The sequence below is a fragment of the Episyrphus balteatus genome, chromosome 2 (genome assembly GCF_945859705.1).
Source record: "Episyrphus balteatus chromosome 2, idEpiBalt1.1, whole genome shotgun sequence".
NCBI classification, from domain to species: domain Eukaryota; kingdom Metazoa; phylum Arthropoda; class Insecta; order Diptera; family Syrphidae; genus Episyrphus; species Episyrphus balteatus.
Window position 1 is genome coordinate 104,781,033 of NC_079135.1, and position 27,434 is coordinate 104,808,466.

Genomic DNA, 27,434 nt, shown 5'->3' on the forward strand with positions numbered 1-27,434 from the left:
ACATGTATATGTATGCCTATAAACCATATTTTCTGATGTGTGAACTAACACACAATTTACAATCAATGTTCAAGTATTTGAACATCTTCAAAGAAGAAAATTTATTGAAATCAAAGCAATTATAACCAAAAACATAAACGTTAGCATAGCAACATTGAATGAAAATTGCTTTTTGCCAAAAATATTCTCGTTTACATCAAAGTGTCTGTGCAAGTAAAACGAACAAGGATAATGTACACATAGAAAAGTTGGCAAGTAAAAAAAAGGAAATTTTCTCAAAACGAAGATGATTAATTACAATTATTTGTAACAACAAAAACAAAAATTTAACATCGTCTCTCTTGTTGCTGAAATGTTGCTTTGAGACTTCTCATATTTCTCTTGCATTTATGTTTTTTTTTTTTTGTTAAAACATTTTTTATTTGTTATCATTTTTCATCATCAAAACGCTTTTCTACATTTTGATAGATAGTTCTACCGTAATGATTAATATTACAGATTATAATCCATTGGATTCGTCTTTCTGTGTATTTTCGAATATGGATGGTAAGTTTTTGTACCCTCAAAAAAAAAAAAAAAAAGAGAGCAATACAATACAAAAATTCCATAGCATCATGATGGCAATGAGAAAACAACGATGTTTGGAAACATTGAGAAACCAATGAACCGAAACAACATTCAGCTATTATAGTGTTTTGCTTTTTGTCGATTTTACCTTGTGTTCGGCTTTGTTTGGGATCACAAATCTGTAACTATTTGTCTTGTTGTATTTTGAAGATATACAATTCGGTACAAGAATCGAGGAGCTCTCTAAACAGATAAGTGAAGTATTGTGCTTGAATTAATCTTCAAATTTCATTGTCTGACCAATGAATAGATTTGATTGTAAAGAATGGAATTTGTATTTGGGAGCGCTGTTGGAGTGAGTTGGGTGAAATAACAAATGATTTTCAAGATAGAGGGATGTAAAGGTGTAGGTGCTTATTTTTAAAAACGATGGCCGAAGGGAATACGAAGAATAACATTATTTTGGCAAGTTGAGATGAATTTAGTTTTTATTGGTTCTAATGTAAATGAAATATATTGAATAATTTGGTAATAACATGAAAACTTGAGTAAACACATGCTATTAACACTCGGAAATTAAAAAAAAAAAAACAATTTAACTAAAAATTGCCAAAACTCTGTTGTCGTTCTATCGGATTGGCTGTGATTTAATTATAAGTTAGAAAATTGTTACACCACTATCAATATAATTTCGGTCCAATAAGATTTATTTTATTCAATAAAAACAGTAATTTTTCGTAAAATGGACTGGTAAGAATATATTTTTGATGAACCGCACCTCTGTGCATTTTTAAACTCAAAATATTGAATTGAGCTCACCCTCTATTAAAAAAAAAATATAGTTTTCATGAAAGTAAGTACCTAAACAACATATAACAAAATTGGAAGGAGAAATTTCCCACCAGTTCTAATAAAAAAAAAGAGGTTGTCTGTAAAGCCGGTTTACGGACGATGATTTTACGTGATAACGTCGTAAAACAGGTTGTGTGCTTTTGTTTAAAATGAGTGAATTGAAGCGTTTATTTATTTCAAACAATCATAATTTAAAAGAAAAACCTAAAAAATTACTTATTTCTTTTCTCATTATATTAATTTTTTTTAATTTTTTTTATTTTAAAAGCTTACAAAAAAAAAAAAATTATACTATTAAAAAGCCAAATATTTCTTTTAAAGTATAAAATCGTTTTTAAATTTTTACAACGCACAAACAGTATTAAAATAATATATTAAAAACAATCATTTCTTATGAAAAAAGTGAAAAAATCACTTCCATCACCGAAAAATCCATTTTTTTTTATTTACCAACCTATAATAAATTTTACACCACCTAAAAGCTTATTACTTTAGCTCAAAATATAAATATCGATCATGTCTATTAGGTATCTACAAAAAGAGCTAGAATTTTTTGAACTCGATCAATTTTCACCAAAAAAGCAAAAAAACATATAATTTTACGTTCTCACGCTATTGAATAAATTTTTTTAGACAACCTATAAAAAATTTTATATCATGTAAAAGCTTATAATTTCACCTTTCATATGATGTTTCAATCTTATTTCTGCCATGCCTAAAAAAAAAGGAAGAATTTTTTAAAGCAAACCATGTCGAAATTCCAAACTGAGATTACGGTACTTCCCACACTGGTGGCTGTTCCTGTTCATGATCAACATTGTGTAGCTTGTAGTTAATGTACAGTTATATCTGATATATCAAAGGAAAAGTAATATCATCAGAATGCTCAATAAAGTTAAATCAAATTTGTGTCTGCTCTAGATCAAAAGATATAACCTGTTGAAAAATAGAACTTTATTTTACCGTTATCTCAAAATTGTGACTACAAAATTGATTGAAATTTTGCGCAGATATAGTCCTGTTTATTATCTATCTACAATATAAATTTCATATATTTAATTGTTAAAGAAAAAAAGATAAAAATTAAGAAAAGGTTAAAAACGGTCAAAAATTATGTTAAAATACCAATTTTATGCACATGTTTGCGCACGGTCATAGACTACATGTTCTATAAGTTTGAGATTTTTCGAACGATACGAAAAATTTAAAAAAATAAAAACTCACCCAAAAATACCCCAACATAAGTAGCTAGGTGTTTTTCAAAAATTCATAGTTCGAAACCCAGAGACTTAAAAAAAAACATTTTTAGACCTATAACTTTTTTTTTATTATATTTCAAAAGACATTTTTAAAATTGTCAAAAAAAAATTTCCTTTACCTATAATCACTACTTTGTCAAAGGTCACTTCATGTTTTCGTTTTAAAAAACCATTTATTACTTGGTTTTGAAATTTTTTAGAATTTTTTTCAACACATTAGTCAGTCTTGCAATGAATTTATCTATCGATGTATTTTACTTTAGGTTATTATCTTTCAAATAAGCTATAGAAGATATTTGTATCTCTAATAGTTTATTTTTAATTTTTAATTGAAATTTTTGCCGCACTGTGAAAAATTTCAAGTAAAACGGGATAAAATGGCTCATTTTTTGTGGTGGCAGCCATGGTTCATCGATTTATAAGACGTTATCAATTCAAAAAAATATTCAACAAAATTGGTTATGTTTGAGAAACAATATTTTTAAAACTATCAAACCTGCATAAATGGTTTATGAAATCAATTGAATATTGAATTGTATTTAAGATCGTTTTTGTAAAAAAAAACTAGTTATTAAGTGCTAAAATGATCGAAAACCAAAAAATTGGAGTATTTTATTTTTATATTTTTGTTAGAATTTTTAACTATGTTTCATTTGTCTTTTCAGGTGTTATAAGATCTGCATGTTAAATAAAATAAAATGCACGGCTTGGTCACACGAACTTGCTCTTAGAGTTCAAGTTTCTTAAACTTTTAATATAGAAATGAAGATCCATAAAAAAAAAAACACAAATTAAAAAAAAAAAAAAAATTCATTTTTCAAAAATATAAAACAACATCTGAAATCAAATCGCCCCACAAAACAAGTATGCAGATTTATTTAATATATTAAGGTGCATTTTTAACAAAAAAAATTTTCAAAATCGTTAGAGCCGTTTTTTAAAAAAACTAATTTTTTATAAATAATTTTTTGGAAAAAAAGTTTTAAAATAAAATTGTTATGCCATTTTGTAGAAATCACTTATCAACATCTAAATACAAAATTTCAAAAAAATCAGTTTTCGAAAATTTGATTCAAAAAAAAATTTTCAAAATTCAAAAAAATCCAAAAATTTGATTTTTGGCTTATATTAAAATTAAACATATAAATGCTTTTGTATAAAAAATTTCGTTGAAATACAACAAACAGTTTTGCTTCCGGGACCCACTTTTTTGGCATTGTCTATCATCGTAATGTCATGGAAAAATGCTATCTCAACTTTTTTTTGTACGAATGAATAACTTGATATATATAGTACCTATATCGCAAGTAAAAACTAGGAAAATTTTTAATACAGATCAAAAATAAGTAAAATGTTTACAAGCCAAAAAAAAAAAAATGTTACGCATACGCCAGAGTGACCGAAAGAAGATAAATTTATTTAATTTTTTTTTTCAATGACGTCTTCCCCTCCAATACCCTTGTTCCATGTAGTGTTCCCAGTTTCTACCAAATGACTTTTAGAATACCAGAAGATAGCTGCAGTTTTACCCTTTTCTTATACATCTACCGGTAATTTGTGACCTTACTTTTATTCCTTTTTTTATTTTATTTTTTGAGGATTTTTTTAACAGGTCTCACGATACGTAATAACATTCTGCACTCGGTACTTTTTGAAATGAAAATAAGATTCCTCCATAAACCTTTTTTCATTTTGATGTAAAGTTCATTTAATTTCTTAAAATAACTCAAACAATTTATTTTAAAGTCAGTTGAACAAAAACGTTATCAAAAGTTTAAGATATTTTCCCTTAATGACGCACATTCTGTATTCACTTGAGTAAATTGTTCTCTAATTCGCAGTTAAAAACCTCTATAACTTTATATACATTTCTCTCAATGATGATGCCTTATACCTACCAAAACAATCTTAATATATCAATCATTCTAAATCTTTTGGGACCTTACATCCGAAACACATAAAATGTGATTAAAAAATCACCAACAACAAAAAAAAAAAAAAAGGAGCTAAAAAAGTAACATCAGTTTGAAAGGTCAGACCAAAAATACATAATCCCCAAGTCTCTTTTGGGAAAAAATTTAAAAAGAAGGAGAAACAAAAATAGCGTCCCTAATCAATAGTCACGATTCACATGCCAAATGCCAAATCTATATCAATGTATAGAGGACCTATAACAACTGTTCTTCGATTAAAACTGGCAAAATTAGAAAGTCCCTTAGACAAAAATACTCACACACAATACACTATTGTACACGTTGCTTTTTGCCTTACCAGAAAACCAAAAAGCTTCAACAAAAAAGCAAAAAAAAAAAACTAAAATAAAAAAAAAACACAGATAGAACGTGACTGTTGCTTTTTGAAATCCGGTTCGCTGTTTATCAGAAAATAGCAGATGGCAAGACAACAATATTCCCTGGAGGCTGAAAAGTCATATCCGCCTTCCAGTCATATTTCCACCAGACATGCACAACATTTCAAAAATTAATTGACATTACAATCAGAACGAACAAACGAACGAACGAAACAACCGAACGAACGTTGAGAAAGTGTGATGATTATAAACCGAAATGTTCCTTTTCTTCTCACATATCTCTAGCTAGAGTATAGCTGCCTTGTAGCCACATTGAAGTCAGTCAACTCTCAGAACAGCAGGGAGAAGGTTTGTGTTCTATTTCAAGAAATTTTGTAGGTACATGGTTGTAAACGGAAAATCATTCGTGGCATAACGAGAACACAATATCTTCCTTACCTAACTCTCTTTCTGTACTTAAAAACCTTACCTTACCTTATCGTTGGTTAGGACAGAAGCTGTAGTTTCATATGAATAAATATACCTTTTTATCTATCATGCTCGTAGAATCTCTTTCTCATCCCTTGAAACAACTCAAAATAAGATGTACCTTTACCTAGCTTTATGCCAGGTTAGACACATTTCATAGTCATTTTAGCTCGTTTGTGTCGTGTTGTATTTTCGCAAAAGAACCTACTAGCACGCGCCTAGTTGAAACAAAAGATGTACAAAAACACTACAATTCGTCCCGTCAGTTTTTGTGTTATGCTTTTTTCTATCCTTCTTCTCTAAAGACCGCACAATGACCTTACAAAAAAAAAAATTCAAGAAGAAAAAAAAACTTAACAACAGAATATCCAAAAGTCAACACATCAACAATGTCTACTCTATGGTTTTGATGGGGATGAAAAACAAAAGGCATCATAGGGATGAATGAAGAAAGAAATCGACCGAAAGCTAAACAAAGTATGAAAGTATATCTACTAGCTACCTACTTGTTGGGTGGTATACTGCTGGTGTATGTTTGTATTCTCGCTATTATGATCTATGTCCTTATAGTTCTGCTGGCTTAAAAGCCACAATAAATGGGTGGTTAAAGGACTTGAAATGTTTGGATACACAAAAGGCTGAAAAAAAAACTCTCGAAAATTGTGGGCTTGATATTTTGCGTGAGTAGTGGATGTGATATGGAAGAAGAGTATTCTGTCAGCCATTACTGTCATGTTTTTGTATGTGTTAATGATTTTGAAATTCATTGGAAATACTAAAAATTTTGAATTTTAGAGGTGTTAAACCAAAAAACAGCACAATTAATTTTGAAATTATTCAGAAATAAATTTTGGTCTGGTTCAAATAGAAAAGATTATATTAGTTTAAAAATGATGAAGCGAGTCATTTAAGACTTTGTTAATTTGTTTTTGTATAGAAAAAATGTGTCAAGGTAAGAGATATAGACCAGTGCAGAATTAGTGTTTAAAGAAGATGGTGATAAAAACAGATTCTTATGAAAATTCTATTCTATTAGAAAAAAAAAAAAATATATAGGTATTTTTAAAAGTTGAAGATAACTTAAAATTTTGTTGGACCATTTTTTGAAATAACCTCAAAAATATTGATACAAATATCAAAACCTCTTTTTATTTATTTTTATCTTCGACCCAAAATGTTCGATTTTGAAACAATTTTGTGAAAATGTACGTTTTTGAATTTCCCATAAGCTTTAGATTTTTCTTAGTCAAAATATTATTATTTTTTTTTGATTTTTTACGTTTTTTTGTTTTTGGAAAAATTACCTAACAAACTTTAAAAAAAAGTTGATTTTGGATGGACATCAATATTCCCCTGCTTTACGATGGTATAATTGGACTATGATCTTGCTATGTAAAAATACTGTATAAAGTGCAAAAAAAATCAACAAATGTTTCTTAAAGACCAATTTTTCGGTAACTGTCAGTAAATGGTATTTTTTCGAAAATGTTAAAACTGTAGGTAGGGGAGAGTGGGGCCAAATGTAACACTTTTTTCTAAAATCGATGGTTCTCCTACAAATTTGAATGTGGGTCAACCAGACCTTTTTTAAATTAAAGACCCATGTTTTAGCTCCAAGATCCATCATAAAAATTTAGCAAAACATAACGGTAATGTTGAAAAATAAAGCTTCCAAAAAAAAAATCGTGTTGTTTCAACTTACCCCACATACGGGGCAAAGTGTAACACATACCGGGGTAGGTTGTACCAAGAACTAAAAATAAGAGAAAAATACCTTTATTTGTTTATATTTATTTATTTTTAATTAATAACAATAAAAACAAACCTCAGTCATGAAATTTTGGTGCAATTTTGTAAAAAGTGGAGCAAATCCAAGATTTCCAGAGAAAATTTGACAGTAGTCTTAAATAAAAGTTATTCGAATTCATAAATTGTTTTATAAGCGTTATGAATTCAAGTGGTGGTTTAAAAATGTGTTTCCAATTTCAAAATAAATACAAATTCAATTACAAGCATTCATATTCAGGGTTGTTAATTATATTAGGTAAACAATTTTTCAGTATAGGTAGGTTTTTACATGGTACAACTTGCCCCGGAAAAATGTTACAACTAGCCCCAGCATGAAATTTGGCACATAAAATCAATTTAAAAAAAAAAGCGAAACTGATATAGACATAACATATACACGCAATTTGAGCCAAAACACAGTTGCATATAACAAAAAAACACTTAGCACTCTATCTTTTTCGGGTAAAGAGGTAGACCAAAAATAAAATTAAAAAAAAAAGTTACAAACATGCATTTTTTGGGCACCACTAGTGTAACTTCTCACCCTGTCGTCTAATCTTCATCTGAAGAAAATGTGCCGGTAGATATGCAAAAATTGAGTATTTTTCTCCTTTACGCGTTTCTTAATATTGAAAGGAACATCGCTTTTTTTAGGTGTTAATTCTTACCCCTGTTACATTTAGCCCCACTCTCCCCTACATATGTGAAAAAAAAATTGAAAATATCTTTTCCGAGCCCAATTTTTATGTTTTAAAAAAAAGTGAAAATTGGTTCTTGGCACTTTTGAAATTCTTTTTTTTTTTTTCGTTTCTGATAAATAGGTTCAAAATGAATTTTATAAATAACTAAAAATAAAAAGTGACTTAGAAGCTTTCTGATTAGCTGACAAAATTTTTGGCTACGCACTATTTCTCAGGCCTTTGTGAAAAATAGACTAAAGCTTTAAAAATTCAGTTTTTTAATCTTCAATAAAATCATTTATCTTCGGAATCCAGCATCTTAAAAAAAACTTAAAAAAAAAATCAAAATTTTGTTTTGGATCAACCCAAGACCCCATTATGGACCTTCATTATAAGAAATTTCAATTTACTTCAATTTTAAATATTTTGCTCTGAAGAAATACCTCGCATGTAAAAGTTTTATTAAAAACGGCTCTAACGATTTTAATTGAATCGTTTATTTCAGAAATAGCATAAGTCCATTTTCCCAAAAATGCTTTTTTTTGGAGATTTCTCATTTATGTATAGTTATTCATCTTCTGGAAAAAAATTAAAATAAAAAAATACATGACTTTTACCAGTTTTAGGTTATTTTGGCAGCAATCTTGACACGCACACCCTTTTGTTATACATCTATAAAAAGGCAAGGAATTACTCTACCTAGCTATATCAATTAAATTCATTAAAGTTATAGCCAGATTTCTCGCGGTGGTAGCGTTTTTAACTGTTGAATATATGACATATTTTACCAGTTTTTAATTATTTTGGCAGCCATCATGACACGCAAGCTTAAAAATTATACATCAATGAAGAGGTAAAGATTTACTCTATCTACTGCGATTTTATTCATTAAAATCAGAAGCAGGGTTCAAAAGCTATAGCTAGATGAAAACAAAAGTTTTACCAACAAAAATTCGTTTATTTCAGATAGTCCAGCGGTTTTAAAGGCTTAAAAACCCACTAAGACTTGAAAAAAGGTTTATATTTTTAAGGTTTTTAAATGCGTCTTTAGCTAGATTATAACTCGGCATACTCTAAAATTGAAGTGTTGTGGAGTTTTAACATAAAAAAGTTAGTGCTCATGGACTTATGCTGTTTCTGAAATAAACGATTCAATTATACATTTCTTCGTTTTTAGATTTTTGGCAAGTTGTTTGAATTAAACGTTTTATATAAGCAGGTGCTTTTTATAGATTTTTGGCTTTTTTAAAACAATTTCGGTGTTTTGAAAAAATCAAATCAAATTCATTTAAGAATTTTCTTTTCTTTTTTTAAATAACTTACCAAATTTTGTATATAAAACGTTTTAGGAATTTAAACAAATTGAACTCTAAGCTAGTTTGTGCGACCCAGTCCTCTATTGAAAATTGTTGTATTAAGAACAACGTGTATTTAATTCTACCAACGTAATGGGTGAAAATTCATAAAATAAAATTAGTAAGAGTGTCACACCCGTAACGATGGAATCACCCTTAGGTAACAATATTTGTGTACTCATTATGGTATTCCTTTATTATTTTTTTTTTTCGATTAGTAAATCTTTTTGTTGGGGTACAGTTATTATCCAAAATATGTTCTTCCAAGAGAACGTTTTCTAAATGCATCGTTACAAATATTTTAAAATTCTATTAGAAATAATTAATTTTTAATATTTTGTTTATTTTTCTAACTAATCCATCACAACAACAACAACTTTTAAAAAGTACATCTGTTTTCATTTAACCTAACCTCAATTATAATTCTCAAAACCTTTGACTCTGACGAACCTGTTATGTTGCTTTAATGTTCAAAACAAACCTTGTTGTTCGACTTAAATAATTCCTGAAATTGTGTACATTCCACTGAAACCCTTGTCCATTCCCTCGCTTACTCATCAAAATTAAAAAAAAAAAAAAAAAAAGAACATTGGAAAAACATCTCAAACTACTACGAAATTTTCTTACAAAATGCCGGACTATTTATCAGAAAAGTTAAACTTTTAAGTTGAAAAAGTATTTTGCATTTTGCTTGTTTTATTTTATTAAATTTTTGTTATTGTGTCGTTGTTGTGTATCCTCCACTCTTCCTCATTTCGCGAGCGCTCTTCAAATCATCACCCAAATAGAAAAGTTCCACTTGAGAAGTGATTAATTAGTGTAAACATCTTAATTTGTTTATTGACTTTTATAGGGTTCTTTTGAAATTAGAAGGACTTCAAAGCACATTCCTCTAACAAAAACTTTTTCTTAATTTTTTTTCTATTTTTTTTTTTTAACACTCAAACAACTACACTTCCATTTTTTTTGACTGTGGTAATGTTAGTATATAGTCAGCTCAGCAAAATATTCAAGGATAAGACGATGATGATGATGATCATTAAAAAAAAAAACTTTTTGCTAAAAAAAAAAAACCGAACAGAATCCTCAAAAATGTCATCGGCTTCTACAACAAATTCATTCCATTTATTTTTTGTTTTGTTCTTTTTTTTCCAATACATTATGTGCCCATTGCCATTTTATTTTGTATATAATATAGAGGTGGTACACAAATTCTTTTTATTTTGTCGAAATAGAAAGAAAAGTTTTTTTTGCGTCTTTTAACTTTTTCTTTCGGTATGAATGTGCGTTCAAATTGAGGGTGTTTGGGAAGGAAACACAACAAAAAAAAAGGACCCAAGATTATTCTGGAAAATCATTCTTTTTTTCTTTCCTCGTTTGTTGGAAATTTATTTTTCTTTGCACGAAAACCCTTTTTTTATTCAGTTTAGACATTTTATTTCGTACATTTTTTTTTCTTATTTTTGAACGACTTGTGTGTGTCATGTAGTGGTAGCTGGAAGTGACGTACACTGTTATCAATTTAAAAAAACCTTTTCATGCTTTAGATAAATATAATTTTTGAGAGGAGAAGAAATACAAAAAAAAAGTCATCAGACAAGTTGGTATTTTATATTGATGAAAAAGGTTAAGCAAAATAATTGGTTTATGAGTGTTTTAAAGTTTGAGTAAAATAGCTTAGGTATATAGAAAATAGAATTTGTAGTTAAAGTTTTTTTTGGGTTTTCAACATTCCTCGGGATGGAATGACAAAATTCCTCAGAAATGATTTTTGAATTTCGAGATTAAAAAAAATTGTTTCAAGATGATATAGATTTGCAGTAGATAGGTACGAATTGGAATTTAATACTTTAGTTTGAGTAAAGAAAGAATTACATTTTTTGAGTAAGAAGAAAACTGATTGAAAAATGTTTTTTTTTGTTGATTTTTGGTCTTAATAGAAAATTGTAACGAAATCAACTCATTTTAATTCTGTCATCATTTTGATGTTTGGTTATGCATGAAACAAATATTTGCCCTAAGTTAAAATTAAGTAAACAATATAACAAGGTTTATAATATTTACAATAAATACCTATGTACTTTTTATGTTTACAATAATCGTGTCTAGTCTGTTTGCTATGTCGGAAAACTATAAATTTTGTTTGTTTACTTATCAAACAATAAAGAAAACAAAACACCAGCTGTTTAAACATGAAATATATCATTGATGATTAATGATTAACAAAGCAAACAATCAAAACAAACAAATAATACTTATGTTTTGTTTTTTTTTTCGATTAAAATCAACAATGCATATCAAAATATACATAAAATCACCTTTCTATTCAAGTTGCGTAGGTACATTACATTGGTATTTCAAATTTAATAGAACCAATGATATCATTATTTAAAGAGTTGTTTTTGCAGCCTGCTACAATCTCACAAATTAGATCACAAACAAATTGCTTGCAAATTTGATAAACATTTGTTTGTAATACATTATTCACTTTGCAAAAAAATTAACCGAGGAACTTTTAACTGGTAAGAACTACTGAACATTTTTCAGAGTAATTTTTGTAAGTTCTAACTTGAAAGCTGATCGCAAAGCAACCGGAAATAGAGCATTGTCTCTGTTTTCCCTAGAATGCTGTCCTATACACCAAATAAGTATTTGAAGTAGCAAATGATATTTAATGTTATAAAGAAACTGATATAATATGTTATTTTCACTTCGATAAAATGCAAAAGCTAAAAAGTTTTTTAAATAACGGTAATATTAAAAAAAAAATCGGAGGTTAATAAAATATTTCTGACTTTAGATTCGAGTTAACCATCCCTTAAAGCTAAAACCTTCATAAAATTATATTTTGGTTCATGTGGCAAAACAAAGTTTCATTTTATGATAGATTTATTAAGAATATAATCTTGAAATAAGTAGTACTTAATTGCCAAAATGTCAGATTTTTGTAGAAATCATCTGGGGTAGTAATTTAAAGGGCCCAATAACTCAAAGTCAGACCTTAGTACGGACTAGAAGAATGGGAGCCTGGTAAAAAGTTTGATCCCTGAGGAAAAAAAATATTTATGCAAGAAATAAAAATTTTGTTTACCCCTCCTTAGCTCTTTTTGTGCTATGTTTAAAAATTACGCCTAGTTTAAAAATTATAAAACCATTCGTTTTTATTCACCTAAAAAAAAAAAATATTACGCATACACCACAGTGACCTTTAAAGTTTATTTTTTTGACTTAGAATTCTTACTTGATTGATTGTCTATGTAATATTCCAGTTAAGAAGCTTAAGTTCATTTGCTTCATTTCACCTTAAAAACCACAAAATGCAAATTAAAATTATTTTATCTGATCGTATTGCAGCACTTACAAATATTGATTTTTGGAGCACAGGAAATGAGTATTCGTAACTTAAATTCAGCAAATTGTAAATTATTCACACATTATTCATCCATCAATAAAATGTTATCAAGACAACAAAGATTGGTATTAAATTGAAAGAGAAAGACTACTAGTTTAACAAATACCATTGGTATTCAAACTTTTCGAATTTATGCGGCTTCATTTTCCATCTTTCCTTTACATTAACATCAACAAAATACCAATTGTTGACTAAAATTGCAGTTTAAAATTTGAAAAATATGTACATAGTTGATTTTGACACGGTTTTGGTAGGAAAACCATCAGTTTTAAAAATATTTTTTTTTTTTCTTAAATTGTCAATTTAAAAAAAAATGTTATGTTAGTTAAAATAAGAAGCTCTTTTATGGATATTTATTAATACATTTTGAAACTATAAAATATACATGCTTAACCAATTTTTCAAAAAATTTACTCTAAACTCAAATCTTAATAAACCATTTATTTATTTATTTATTTATTTTTTTTTCCAATTCAAAAATTTTATATAAAATAATAAATAGAATAATATTTTTTTTATTTTCTTTACAGCTTGTGTCTGCTTGATAAATTAGGTGAGTTAAATAATGTTCTTTCAAAAAAAAAAATTGAATCAGGCAAGTAATAATAATAACACTGGTCGGCAAAAAACTAAAAAAAGTCGGGAGCAAGAACTTTATAAGGTGATTTTGATTGACTTTAGTGTGCTGAATATAAAACTGTTTACAGATTTTTTCTATCACGTCTAGTTTTTGAGCTATACTCATCACTATTTTCGCTATAAAGCTTCAAAAACTAATTTTTAATTGAGTTTTTTTTTTATGTTTAGTCAAAAATATATATTTTCCGTAATATGTTGCTCTTTATAAGTCCAAATCAGAAGACGCAAGAAGGAATTTAATTCAAAAAACCATTCATTACTTTGAAAAAAATAATCAAGATTTTGAGATATCTATCATAAATTTCTTTTTTCAATATCTTTGAGAAAAAAAATAATTTTGAAAAAATATAAATAAGTAGTTTTACAAAAAAAAAAAATTAACGGTGATGTAATTCGATGTCAAATGTACCCAAAAACACGCGTTTTTGACCTATTAATATTCAATTATTTCAAAAACGTGACGTGCCAGTGAAATTTTGACTTCAGATTCGGACTCAGAACACAAAATTCCTCTCGAAAAGTAGGGTTTGGTTCTGGCTCTATATCCGTTGCCGACCAGTGTTATTAAATTTTTTTTTTTTTGTTCTGTTTCTCTAAATTAATCCAATCCTTTGAAAACTAAAAAAGATAACTACACTAATATTTAAGAGAGCATATCTAATAGATAAAAATCTATAATAACTGTAATACGCTTATCCATTTAAAATCCCCCACATCAGTTCTATTTGACATCTTTGTTGTTTGTTGTTAAAAAATTAAGTCTCGACTTCTTTTGACAAAAGAAAAGAAAAAAATAATTTCATCAAATAAATTATTCTCTATATTCAATTATAAGTTCATTGCTAAACTTCAACTCAAATTTCACTTAATACCAAAAAAGAAGAAACTCGACAACGACGATGACATCCTTTCAACTCTTACAAACTCCAAAACACCCACACAGCGTATTATATTTCCTTGCTCTTATTCTACACTTGGAGAGTAACTTAGCAGCCGAGCGAGGACACAAACGACAAAATAGAAATGACCATTAGGTGGAATTGCTGTAGAGTAGAGGTACTTGGGGTATATGTTTGTGTGTGATGAGATGATGGCTGGCATTGCTGTCATGTCCAGATTTGTGTCCTAATTTTAGCTTTCTCTCTATCCAATTGTCGACCCCGTCAGTGCCATGTATTATCCCTACTAACACTATTCTCTACACCAACAACAAATGTCATGAAAATGTTTGTTGTTGTTAATATTGTTAAAAACAGTAAAATGGTTCTCTTACTTATAATTTTCATTTTCTTCGTTTTTTTTTTTTTTTTTTTTTGTACTGTATTGTGCTTTATTTATTTTGTCACCAAAAGCATGTCCATCATGAAGGGTGCTCCTTCACCATATCCCCCACTCACACACAAATAAGTCTTATTGTACAAAGCAAACATTGGAATGTATATGAATATAAACAGAGTCAAGTTTCGAGTATAGAAGATGGACAAATAGCAAAAATAGTAGAAGGAGAACCATAAAGCAAATAAAGAAAAAAATGAAATCAAAAAACCTAGAGCAAAAAAAAAAAAAAAAATAGACGATGAATTGAATGAAAGGCAGCGACAACATTCTGACAAGGACATAAATAAAAAAAAAAAAGAAAAAAAAATTAAACGAGCTGGTGGTGATGATGGTGATGGAGCACGCTAAGAACCAAGAAGCAGGAACGTGCCACAACAACCATAACATGGACCAAGGAAGAGTTCTATTATGTGTACATAATTTTTTTTCTTTTCATTTTTTTTTTATTTTCTTTTATATTATTTTATTTCATTTTCTTTTTTTTTTAATTTTTTTTTTGTACTCTAAAGTTCTCATTAGCTAATTAAGTTGCCTTGGTTGCAGTTGCAAGTAAACTGTCGCACTCATTTTTATTTTAGTTTTTTTTTTTCAATTTTCCGTGTCCAACCTCTCTGAGTGGATGGTGTTCTAGAGGAAAAATGTTCTCATAGTGGAACAAAAGAAAATTGTTTTTAATTTTCGTGTGTTTAACTGATGATGATGATGATATGTACCAGAACTATACGAGTACGAGTCGAGTAGTTATTTATTTTGGCGCACAAAATAAGGACTTTTGAAAGTTTTCTGTGCTTCCTGTTCTATCAAAGTTCAGAAGGATAATACATTTTGTACATAATAATTGTTTGTAGTTGTTTAGAGATCGTGTTCTATATATATTTCTGCAATTTTTTTTATATTTTCATAGTGTTTGCATTGGAAATTGAGGTTAGCTTATTAAATTGTTTGTCTAGAAACGGTTTTCAAAAAAAATTAAATCCAAATAGTAAAATCTGATTAAGTTGAAAATACGTAGTTTTGTGTAAACAGCAAAAATCTAGTGGACCTATAATTTTCTGCCGATTTTTATTGGTGGCACTCTTGAAATCTCTTTGATTCTGACAAAATGTTTTCCCCTAAAATGAAATAAATACGTCAAGGGGTTTAACAATTAAGTCTTTAACTTTTCAGATTAAGCTTAAAAACGCATTCAGGCTTTTTAACGATGTTATAAAACATGTAGTCACAGTTTTTTCACCATTTTTCAACTTTGATATGCATTTCAAGAAACTACTTGTAGGTACTCGAACATGTTATTATAGTAATTAATATATTTTAACAATTTTTATTTTCAAATCCAACGACAATATGATTTGAAAATCGGTTTTATAATGACAGTCATAAAATATTTTAATGAAACACAAAAAATGCCTTATTTAATGCAAATCTACTGAATCGTTTCTTGGACCGAACCAATGTTAGAATTGCTTATCAAATCATTTAATTTTTTGTATAAGACAGTTTTTTTTTAAATTCGATTTCAATTTCAGTAACAATTTTTTTTTTGAAAAATTAATACATATTTTGTATCTTATTTAAAAAATAAAATCCAAAATTTTTCGCAAAAAAAGATAAAAGGGGTAGGTAATTTTGCCAGAAATGTTTTAAAAAGTCGTATTCCCCTTTTACCCTTCTCTATCCCGGTGAAACATTTGGCTGTTTTGCGCTAATTTTACAAAATTTTTCACCGAATTTTCGGAATAAAACAACAACCAAACCGAAAATCAAAAATCGACTCGTAACGATGGAAACCAACAAGTCATTCTATACAAAATATTAATTTTGGACAATAAATGGTCCCATTACTGAGGAAAGTGCGCACCCGTTTTGTTCATTTTCATTTTTTTTTTTTTCAAAGAATTGTCCGTACGAGCTATGGAAAAGCGAAAATATAGGTTTTTGGCTTTTTTTAAGAGTTAATGTTATGGAATAATAACCGTATTTTCTTTTCTTAGACTTGTGTAAAAAAAATATTTAAAATAATATTAAAAAAAAAAAAAATTACCAGTTTTCGTGTTAAACTCTCAAAATATTTGGTTTTTGTAAAATATTTTTAATGACCTCTAAATTCTCTCATTTTCTCTCAAAAAAATGTTTTCGAGCTTTAGTTATGCCAAAACACGTTATTTTCGAAAATTTTCAATTTTTAAAACTTTTTTTTAGAGAATCACATTACTCACAAACTTCTCATGAACAGTTTTTTACTTGCGATATAGGTACTATACATCAAGTTATGCATTCGTACAAAAAAAAAGTTGAGATAACATTTTTCCATGACATTACGATGGTAGACAATGCCAAAAAAGTGGGTCCCGGAAGTCCGTCTGTCTGTCTGTCTGTATAAGGAGCTACAGCCTAAACGGATGGACCGATTAATGTCAAACTTGGTATTTAGCGTTATTTGGCGACTCTCCAGAGGGGTTTTTGGAAATAATATTTTTGGACCAAAAATAACGGTACTTGTCATATACCGATTTTAGTAAAATTGAAATATCTCAAAAACGGCTCCAACGATTTTGTTTAAAAAATTCAAGTAGTAGTTTTAAGCTAAGGTCTATCTTCTAATGAAAAAAATTTTGTTTTATCATCATTATTAACGGTACCTGCCATAGAACCGTTTTTTTTTTTCAAATCCGATTATCTCCGAAACTGCTTATTCGATTTCAACGAAACTTTTTGTGAAGAAGCATTTATATAATTTAAATATGAAGATATAATAAGAAATAAGTTTCCAAAAAAATAATTTTTGGATTTTTAAAAAAATTTTGAAATTTTTTTTTTGAAAAATCAAATTTTCGAAAACGGGACATTAAATTTTTTTGAAATTTTGTTTTTTAGATGTTGATTAGTTATTTCTACAAAATGGCATACCAATTTTATTTTAAAACTTTTTTTCCAAAAAATTATTTATAAAAAATTAGTTTTTTAAAAAACGGCTCTAACGATTTTGAAAATTTTTTTTCTAAAAATGCATCTTAATATATCAATCAAAACTGCATACTTACTTTGGAGGGCAATTTGATTTCAGATTTTATTTTATTTTTTTTTTTTAAACGATATTTATTTTTTTTCCAAATTTCTATATAAAAAGTCTTAAAAATTTAAGCAACTTTAACTCTAACGTTTTATTTTGTACAGCTTCCATAGCTTAAAAGTTAGACTATTACGAAAAACTGGAATTTTTAACATTGACATTGAATTAATTTTTTTGCACACATTATTTTTTTTTTTTTTTTTTGATTCTTGGAAATTTTTTCTAAATGATGGAAAAATTTATTTACCAATTTTTAGCCCTCTGTAAATTTTTTCTTAGTGCAGCCTCTTTTTTTTTGCTATTTTGACTGGATTTTAAGGTTGGTCAATAAACACACACAAAGCATCAAAAAATTAATAAATGTATTTATCTGTACATACTTAGCACTTAAGAATTTTTGAAGTCCGAGTGTTTGTTGCTAGGAGAATTTTAAGAAATAAGTTTATAGTTTAAGTTCATAATATTATTCCTCTAAATATAAGAAAAACTTCTGTTATGATGACTGAAATTCTACTAGAGCGTTAACAGCATACTTCCTAATTTGCAGTTTGAAATCCCGCAAAAAGCACACAATTCTCCACCAGCAGCGTGATGCTCATTGAACTCTCATCATATCATTGCGGGATGCTTTCTTAATGTCAAAAAAGCATGCACCAAGGACTAATTCACAAGCTCAATCAACATCTGTTTTTCGATAGTCTAATCAAAATAGCTAATTTACAGCTTCCTTCATTTAGGCCATTTTACGTCCAAACTAGTCAAAAAGTTTAAATTTATTTATTCAACACGTTAAATACTAACGCAGGATAATACGCAAAAGAATATGAATGACAATAACTACCTACATTCTATTCAATTTTAACAATACAATCTCAACCAAAAAGAAATATGTTTACAAAAAAATATTACACATACGCCACAGTGATCGTTAATTTTTATAAAATTCTTCTTTTTTAGACTCACCTGAATATCCTCTGCCCTTTGAATGATAAAAAAAAACAAAAATTATAAAATTTATTTTTAGACTTTAAGTGAAACTAAAATAATAAATAAAAAAATCTATTAAAGGTTCAATTACTTTATTACGTCAAAACCAGCTTTAAAAACTATTTTAAACTTGAAAAAGTTTCTTCTATTTAATTATAAAAATATTCCGTTTACATAACCAACTAAATTTTTTTGCATACCTAAACCAAACAGAAAAAAAAAAAAAACTTTTTGCTTAACACTCCAAAACCGCACAGATAAACTTTGAGTTCATATTTAACTTCCCCGTGACTCTTTTTTTTTTATTTTTTTACATAATTATGAATTTACTTAGGAAAAACACATACTTACAGAGAAAAAAAGCTCTGGTAAGTATGGGTATGCTTATAATAATTTGCATAGAAATATACCAAACCAAAGCAATCAAAAAAACTAAAAATAAAAAAAAAAAAAAATGACCCCGTTTACTGGGAGAGTAATTTACGTTCTCCCCAAGCATTTTGCACCAACTCATTCATTCAACCCAAAGCACACGTCATCTTCTTCTCTATCCTGCCATCATCAGCACCCGGGGACACCACCATAGAGACACTGACCCAATTCACAAAATAATTAGACAAATTAAAATTGAATCATCATCATCATCGTATTCACAGAGGGCGCAACTTAACACATCAAATTTCTCAACACATACAACTCACCATACAACATAATAATAAATAACCAAACAAATGAAATATAAGAAACATGAGAGCCTTTTTGGAAACAAGCAAAAAATTGATCTTTTTTTTTCTTTCCCAGTTACGGGAGCCCTACGGGTTCAAAAAAAATGAAAATCCGATTGATTTAGGTTGGCCTTAACAAAAAAAAAGTGGAAAAATGAAGAAAAAATGTTGTGATTGAAGGAGGTCGTCGGAATTTTTTTATGTTTGTCGTCAAAAAGCTCTTGATACTGACTGCTTACTGCTGATTTCAATTTATTTATTTTTTATGAAAAACAAAAATTTCATTTCTGAAAATCGTTTCAGTTTCAGAGAGTATTTAATTGTAAATTACAAAACTCTGAATTGAATTTTTCATTTTTTCTTATATTTGTTGTTGTTTTTTTATATTTGTTGTTGTGTTGTATTACTTTTTGGTTGGGTGTCTCGGGTGTTCTCGTTATTGCTTGAGTGAGAAACTCTTGAATTACATGTTTCTTGTTTCATCAGAGACGAGAGATCCCCATAGCCATAGGGGGTTTTTGAAATTCCAATTTCAGATTCCAGGGTTTCCATTAACTTGCAAGTGTATTATTATTATAAGGTTTTTTTTTTTTTGTGTATGTTGTGTTGTGAGTAAATAATTACTTTTGTGTTTTGTTATACTCCCTATAGTTGTTCTATGCCTTCAATATTTGTGAGCTTGCAACAGCACGAGCTTAAATTTCAGGTTACAATATTATTGGAACTGAAAATTTAGGAGTGATTTTTGTTTATTTCTTCTGGTTACATAAATTGATAGAACATTTCAAAACTTCGTGGTGTAAAACTTACCAAAATAGTTTTGTTCATTAAAGGGCACTTGAATTATCTAATTTGTCCAGATTGCGTGGAGTAGGCGGGTAATGTGGACCATTGCCATAACTCTTTATAGGAAAAGAATAGATACAAACATATTGTTGTAATTAAACACACAGAACCTTTTTTTTTTTTTGGTTTCTGAATATCTTTATATGATTTATCCCATTTCAACAAAAATTTGTATGCAAAAGCGTTTAAGCTTTAGGTAGTCGTTATATGAATGCCTTGAAACCCAATATCGTAAATTTTTAATAAAAATAATGTCAATCGACTTGCCTTTAACGATATTGAAACACGTATTTTTTTTAACAATTCATTATCTTCATTATTTACTTAGCTTATTCGAAATTTACGGAGTTAAGAAATAAGTTTAAATATAATTATTTTTGTGTATAAAAGCAAAAATTCAAACAACAAAAATCATGTGTGCAATTCACTCGTGGTAGAAGTGAAACCTTAAAAAATTATATTTTTGCAGAAAAAAAATCGAAAAAATCTAAATTTTTTTTATTCCATCACCTTTAAATCCATATTTTTTTATGACAACCTATCGTAAATTTTTATCATCAGAAAGCTTATTGTTTCAGCTTAAAATATTTATATCGACCATGTCTATCGAATATCTACCAAAAGAGTTAGAATTTTTTGAACCAATCACTTTTCACCAAAAAATCAATAAAATCAATCTTTTTTTTTTAAAAGACAACCAATAAATTTTATATGAAATTTTATATCATCTGAAAGCTTTTAATTTCACCTTTTATATGATGCTTCAATCATATTTCTACCATGCCTACAAAAAAAGTAAGACATTTTTAAAGCCAAACCATGTCGAAATTTCAAACTGAGATTACGGTACTTCCGTTCCTACACTGGTGGCTGGTCATGGGAAACAGATCTCCACAGGTGCACAAAGAAAAATAGACCACATAAAATAGTACAAAAACAATAAGATTTCTCTATGGTTTTCATCCATGAAGGAAACCTTATTAAAACAATCGGGTTTTCCTTATTGTTTTAAAATCTGCAAAAAAATAAAAAAAACGATGTCCAGGCTGGGAATCGAACTGGAGACTTCAAATCATTAGTCGCCCACCTTACCACCTGAACCAACCTGCCATGAAAATATTGATCCCGATTTTTGTTCAAGTGCTAAGTTGCAAAAAAGAATTAACTTTTCAGTCAAATTTTAATAAGATTTTCTCTATAAAAATATTAAGAAATCTCCTTAAAAAAACCTTATTAATCGTTGATTTTAATAAGATTTCCTTATGAAATGTATGGACGGTAAAACAATATGGCAATCTGTTTTTTTAGCAGGTCATATTTTTCTCTGTGTGTTTTGAGGTAATTTTCAAGTTTTTCAATTTAGGATTGTGTAACTTGTAGGGAACGTATCGTTATGTGTGATATATTAAATGAAAGGTAATATTATTAGAACACGTATTAAATTTAAATCAAATTTGTATGTGTTCTAGATCAAAAGATATAACGTGTTTAGAAAAACAACATCTTTTCACCGTTATCTCAGAATTTTTATTGTGTAAATTTCATCCATCTATCAATTAAAACAAAAAAGTTATAATGAATTGAATTTTCGTGTCGCTTTTTCGTTTCATCTTGTTTCAAATCACTACGATACTAAAGAAGTTTTCACTTCAAAAAGAATCTAATATTTATTTTTAGGCACTTTCCTAAAATCCAAAAATAAAACTCTGTTTAAATATTTTTTTTTTTGAATTTCGTAGTTTTTTAACGAATTTGCTTATTTTCAAAAAAAAAAAGTTTGAAAATCAATTTTTATGAAAACAGCTTAGTGATATATTTCGAAATTTTGTTTTTTAAGTGTTATTAAAATTATTTCTTCAAAATGGCATACCTTTTTTTTGAAAAATGTTCGAAAATTTTTATATACCTACAAAAAATTATTTTTTTAAAAAACGGCTCTGACGATTTTCCATTTTTTTTAATACAAGAAATTGATGAGATGCCATTCTTCGTTTTTTCATCAAAGTCAGTAAAAAAGGTGTTTCATTAATTTTAAAAACAGATTTTATGTATTTTTTACATTATCAAAAATGCTTTAAATAACTCAAATTATAATATTTTCCCTAATTGTTTTGTTTTTCATAAAAAGATTTTAGATACAATAGACTTTTAACATAAGAGAAAGTACTTGCGACCCATAAGTGCATTTTATTTAATAATAAATCTTCATATATGTCCAAACCGTGTCTATAGAAAAAAATATTACGCATACGCCCCAGTGACCCACCAACTAAATTTTTGACAGGATTGAGCTATGGAGGTGATTTTGCCAAAAATTTGCACACCAAATTTATAGATTTAAAAGATATGAAAAGTAATAAAAATGAGTGCCATTAGAATCCTCCTTTAACTTCAATTATCCTTCCACTAAAAATAAAACAATTCCCTCATTAATTCTATATTCCATTCAGTATCTGTCTCTAAGAATTTTCTAAAAATTCCAATCTAAGAATAAAATCGTATTTCTACAAAAAATAAAATAAAACACAAAAAAAAAAAAAACAAAAGACCAATTGATAAATAATAACACCTACGTTCATCTAAACGAGCCTTCGAAATAGGTAATTGAAGCTTTATCTTTTAAAGCCCATCTATATAACGTACGAAACTTGTATGTTTTCATTTCACTGTTCATCGCCTCTTAGGGCTTAAATAACATTCACCAGGCAAAGGCAAATTGAAACCTAAAAGGACTTTATCCTTTTTCCTTGTTTATGTCTTTCCTCCCCACAACAACCCACACTTATATTGTACTGAGCTTTTTTCTGTTGTTGTTGCTGCCTAGCCAGCCCCTTTGGGGAGAAATTGGCTTTAAAATACCGTTGTTGGTTGTTTTGGTTGGTTGGTTTAGATCCTTGTCATACGATTGACAGCTGATAATCGAATTGAAATGTGTGTAGGTTAGAGAGCTGGTATAGCATTTTGTGTTGGAGAAAGTATATATCCGCACATATAAGTAGTGTAACATTGTAATCGATATGTATTTGAAGACATTTACTGGTTCTAAATACATCCGCACAATGTGGCTTGCGGCATGATGCAAATACACGCATTTCAAAACTATAGTTTATTATTGAAACACAAGTGACTGCAATACAACAAATGAATAATTGCGTTGCCATTTGTCAGTTTTTGAGAAGGGGGCCGGAAGAGGAAATTAAATTTACAATCGATTTGTGGGATATCGAAAAATGCTTACTGTTTCTTGCCTATTTATAAGAAAAGCCTTCTAGAAAATTGAAAATATCATATTTATATAGAATAGAGAAAATGTATTCCATATTTCATACAAACAAAAATATCTTCATGATTAAATTTTGTATTTTCTAGCCAGAGAACCCTTAAACACACATAAAATTCTTCATTTATATTCAATGCATTGATGGAAGCACAACATACGAAATGGATTCTCTCTCAAAGTAGTATCCAGTTGGCCCATATAAGCATCCAACCGCAAACCCTCCGACGACCGACCGATCGACCGACGACCCCATTTGGCCATTCGTTTTTGATTACTGTCAATAATTTACACACATTTGTGTATTTGTAAATGTGTGTTTGTGTGTGTGTATCATTAATTGGAAATTGGCAATCTAAGTGTATATATACAAAAGGAAGAAAACATTGATCATATCTGAGATATGAAATATACAGAAAGGATGGATTTATTATTGAATCGGATGCACTTTATCAGATTTGATTATTCTCAATATCCAGGTGATATGGTTGTTGCTATACGAAATGTTTCATTTGCATTATTCATAATTTTGAAGAAAAATATTTAACAAAATGGAACTGAGCTTCTTTCTTATATAGGTTTGTTTTTATTCAAATGTATTCTGTCTTTAAGGTCAGATGAGTGCAATGGTGCACAGTGGATCGAATGTTTCAAAGTTACAGACATTGATTGATTTTGTTTTAGACCAAACTGTTAAAGTCAATAGAAAAATATAGTACGCATACACCCCAGTGACCCACAAATCGTTTGATATTTGACTAGATTGAGCTGTGTAGGCAAGTTAACCAAAGTATAGCGGCCCAAAATTTATTATTTAACTCGAACTTTTATAAAATTTTAAAAAACGATGATGATGAAAATCAGTTAAAATTAAAGCTTTTAGACGACAAAAAAATCTGGAAAAAAAATTGTTTTTTAATATTGTTGATTTTTATGAATTTTTCAGCACAGTTTTGACCGGTGAATGCGATTCAGATATTCTCATTCACTCATTGTAGTTGAAATAGCTCAATTTTCAATATACTCCAATATAAAAAAAAAAACTATTTTTTGGGACATTTTTAGTAATTTCTTATGTTTGCTGTACAGAGACCTAGAATATTTACCACCGAGCAGGGATATGCACTTTTTAATGAAAATGATAACCCTTTTTACGCCTTAAAAACCTTTCAAGTCCAAATAATTTGTTTAACTAATCAAAGTGATGTAAAAAAATGCAGTATTACTGAAAAAATTTTTGTTTGTCTATCTGTTGGTCAAAACTCAATTGTGATTTCATGGGATTTTCGAAACATAAGCAAGCGTATTGGTGCCAAAAATTCCCACCAATTATAAAAATAGTTTTATAAATAGTTTAACAACAGTTGTATGTGAAATGGAACTCTCAACAAAGTACAGAAGAATTGTTTTACAAGTCAATATTTTTAGAAAGAATAGAAATAGAAAGAAAAACAATTAATGTCTTACTTAAAAACTGTGTTTTTAAGTTGTTTTTTTTTTTTTAATTTTGAAGACCATGGATTCGATGACTTTGCTAAGAAATCAAATAATTTTATTTTGATTGCACAGAAAATTAAAAGCAAATCATCCATTAGCAATCAGTGCTCATATTGCAACGAAGACTGAAATTTATCTCTTTGGTTCTTCTTCTTCTTCCTTTTTCTCGGTGCTGTTATGATCTCGATGTCGAGGGGATCATAACTATCCCACGTAACTGCTTCACACTAGTGATCCGCCTGTGGGGTTCGCCGGGTTGACCTCAGAAATCGGCGGCAAGCCTCCCGGTTTTGTATTGTTCCATTTCTAAGGCCAACTGAATGCTGGTGGTTTTGCATTTGCTTGTACCAGGAGTTTTTAGGCCTACATTTATCTCTTTGGTTAAATGTTTAAAACTTTTTATATAGAAATTTTTAAATTTATATATGAAAAAAAAGTTAAAATATATTAAATTCTTTTTTCAAAGTAAAAAAAACAACATTAAAATCAAATTGAAATCCAAACCAAGTACCAATTTGACTTATTTTAGATATTTGGATGCATTAAAAAAATAAATTGCACGACTGGGGTCGCACATACTTGCTCTTATGCTTAAAGTAACTCTAATGTTTAAGCTTTTGGTTTTTATTCAAGAAATTTAAAATTTGATATTTTGAAGAAATTTCAAAAGTATTATGAAAAAATTAAATCTGTTTTTATAATTAATTAAACACCGTTTTAAATGATCTTTTACAAAAAACCAAGTATGCAATTTTATTTCTTGTATAAAAAGGTATTTTTAGAAGAAAAAAAAATTCGAAAATCGTAGGAGCCGTTTTTCAAAAAAATAATTTTTTATTAATAAAATAAAAATTTTCTAACATTTTTCAAAAAAAAAGTTGGCATGCCATTTCGAAGAAATAATTAATTTACTCATAAAAACGAAATTTAAAGATTTTTCGTCAAACCGTTTTCAAAAAATTGATTTTTCGAAAAAAAATTTTAAAATATTTTTTAAAAATCCAAAAGTGTGTTTTTTGAATTTTTTGTTAAATTTTAATAGGGTCAATGTGGGTAAATGTAAACAATTTCATGTCTTTTTTTTCTTTTGACTTTAGATTTTGATATGTTTTCACGGAACAACTTCACAGGTATCTTCAAATGCAAATATGAAATCATGGCAATTCTTCTTTATAAATATAAACAAATATTTCCCAAATTGTTGAAATTACTGTAAAATATGGCATGTTTACAAATACCCCACCATGTTTGTGTTTTTTTTACAAATTCGGGGTAAATGTGAACACTGATTTAAAATTTAGAATTTCCTCTTTATCATATGGATAACGACTTGAAAAACGTTCAAGAAGGTATTTGACAAAAACTTTTTCAAATTCCAATAAAAGTTTTTGTATTCTTCCTTTGATTCTTTATATAGGCACCCAATATGCATCCTGAGCAGCTCTGACCGTCATATTTTTTTTGTTTTTACGTCAAAGATTTTTCATCATCATCCACTGAAGATGATGGATTTGGCTACTTTAAAATGTGACTCCACGGCACTTTAGCAATAGGAATTGACTAAAAATACTTTATTTTTATTAAAACAAATAATTTCAGCAAAAATATATGTTCATATTTACCCCCAGAATACGTTGTTTACATTTACCCATTATGAAAAATATTCTGATGGGGTAAATGTAAACACATGCAAATCGACATAAATGTCCTGTATTTTAAAATTTGTTTGTTTCACATAGAATCTACATCAAAATTCAAAACTAAAAAGTATTTGCAAATTATACTGACTTAATTGAATCTGCAAGAATATTTAATATTTCTGAAAGACTAACGACTTGTTTGGCACTTTAAAAAATTATGTTTCATGGAAAATAACCTCGTCGAATGAATTCTCCTTTGACAGCATTGGGTTTGACGTATAAGTTAAAAGATGCATGCGTCCGCGATTTGTACTTATGTATGCGTCAAAGAGACTTAACTGAAGCTTGTTATCAGCCATGTTGTCATTTACCCCTGTTTACATTTACCCACATTGACCCTATTACTTTTACTTAAACGCTCTTGTATAAAAATTTTTGTTGAAAGCGGATTAGTCTTGTAAGAGTTATTCATAAATCAATAAAACCGTTCTATGACAGGTACCGTTAATAACGGTACAAACAATATTTTTTTTATTTCAAAAGTTATCTCTTATGTGTAATACTTCACACAAAAATTTTATTCAATATCGTTAGAGCCGTTTTTGAAAAAAAAATTAACTTTTCTATTTCCGTTATATGGCAGGTACCAATAGTTTAAGTCATAAAAATAAAATTTCAATTTCTCCTCTAGTAAATCACCCAAAACTGCTAAATACCAAGTTT

At 28.3% G+C, this 27,434-nt stretch overlaps 1 long non-coding RNA gene across 2 annotated transcripts in view; it reads left to right on the forward strand.

The window, feature by feature from the left end:
- The window catches only part of LOC129912186 (uncharacterized), a 189,515-nt gene that overhangs the window by 31,667 nt on the left and 130,414 nt on the right, over positions 1-27,434 (forward strand). For both annotated transcript variants that reach the window (XR_008771776.1, XR_008771777.1), the window contains exon 2: positions 13,223-13,245. This is a non-coding gene — a long non-coding RNA (uncharacterized LOC129912186). The remainder of the gene's footprint in view (positions 1-13,222; positions 13,246-27,434) is intronic.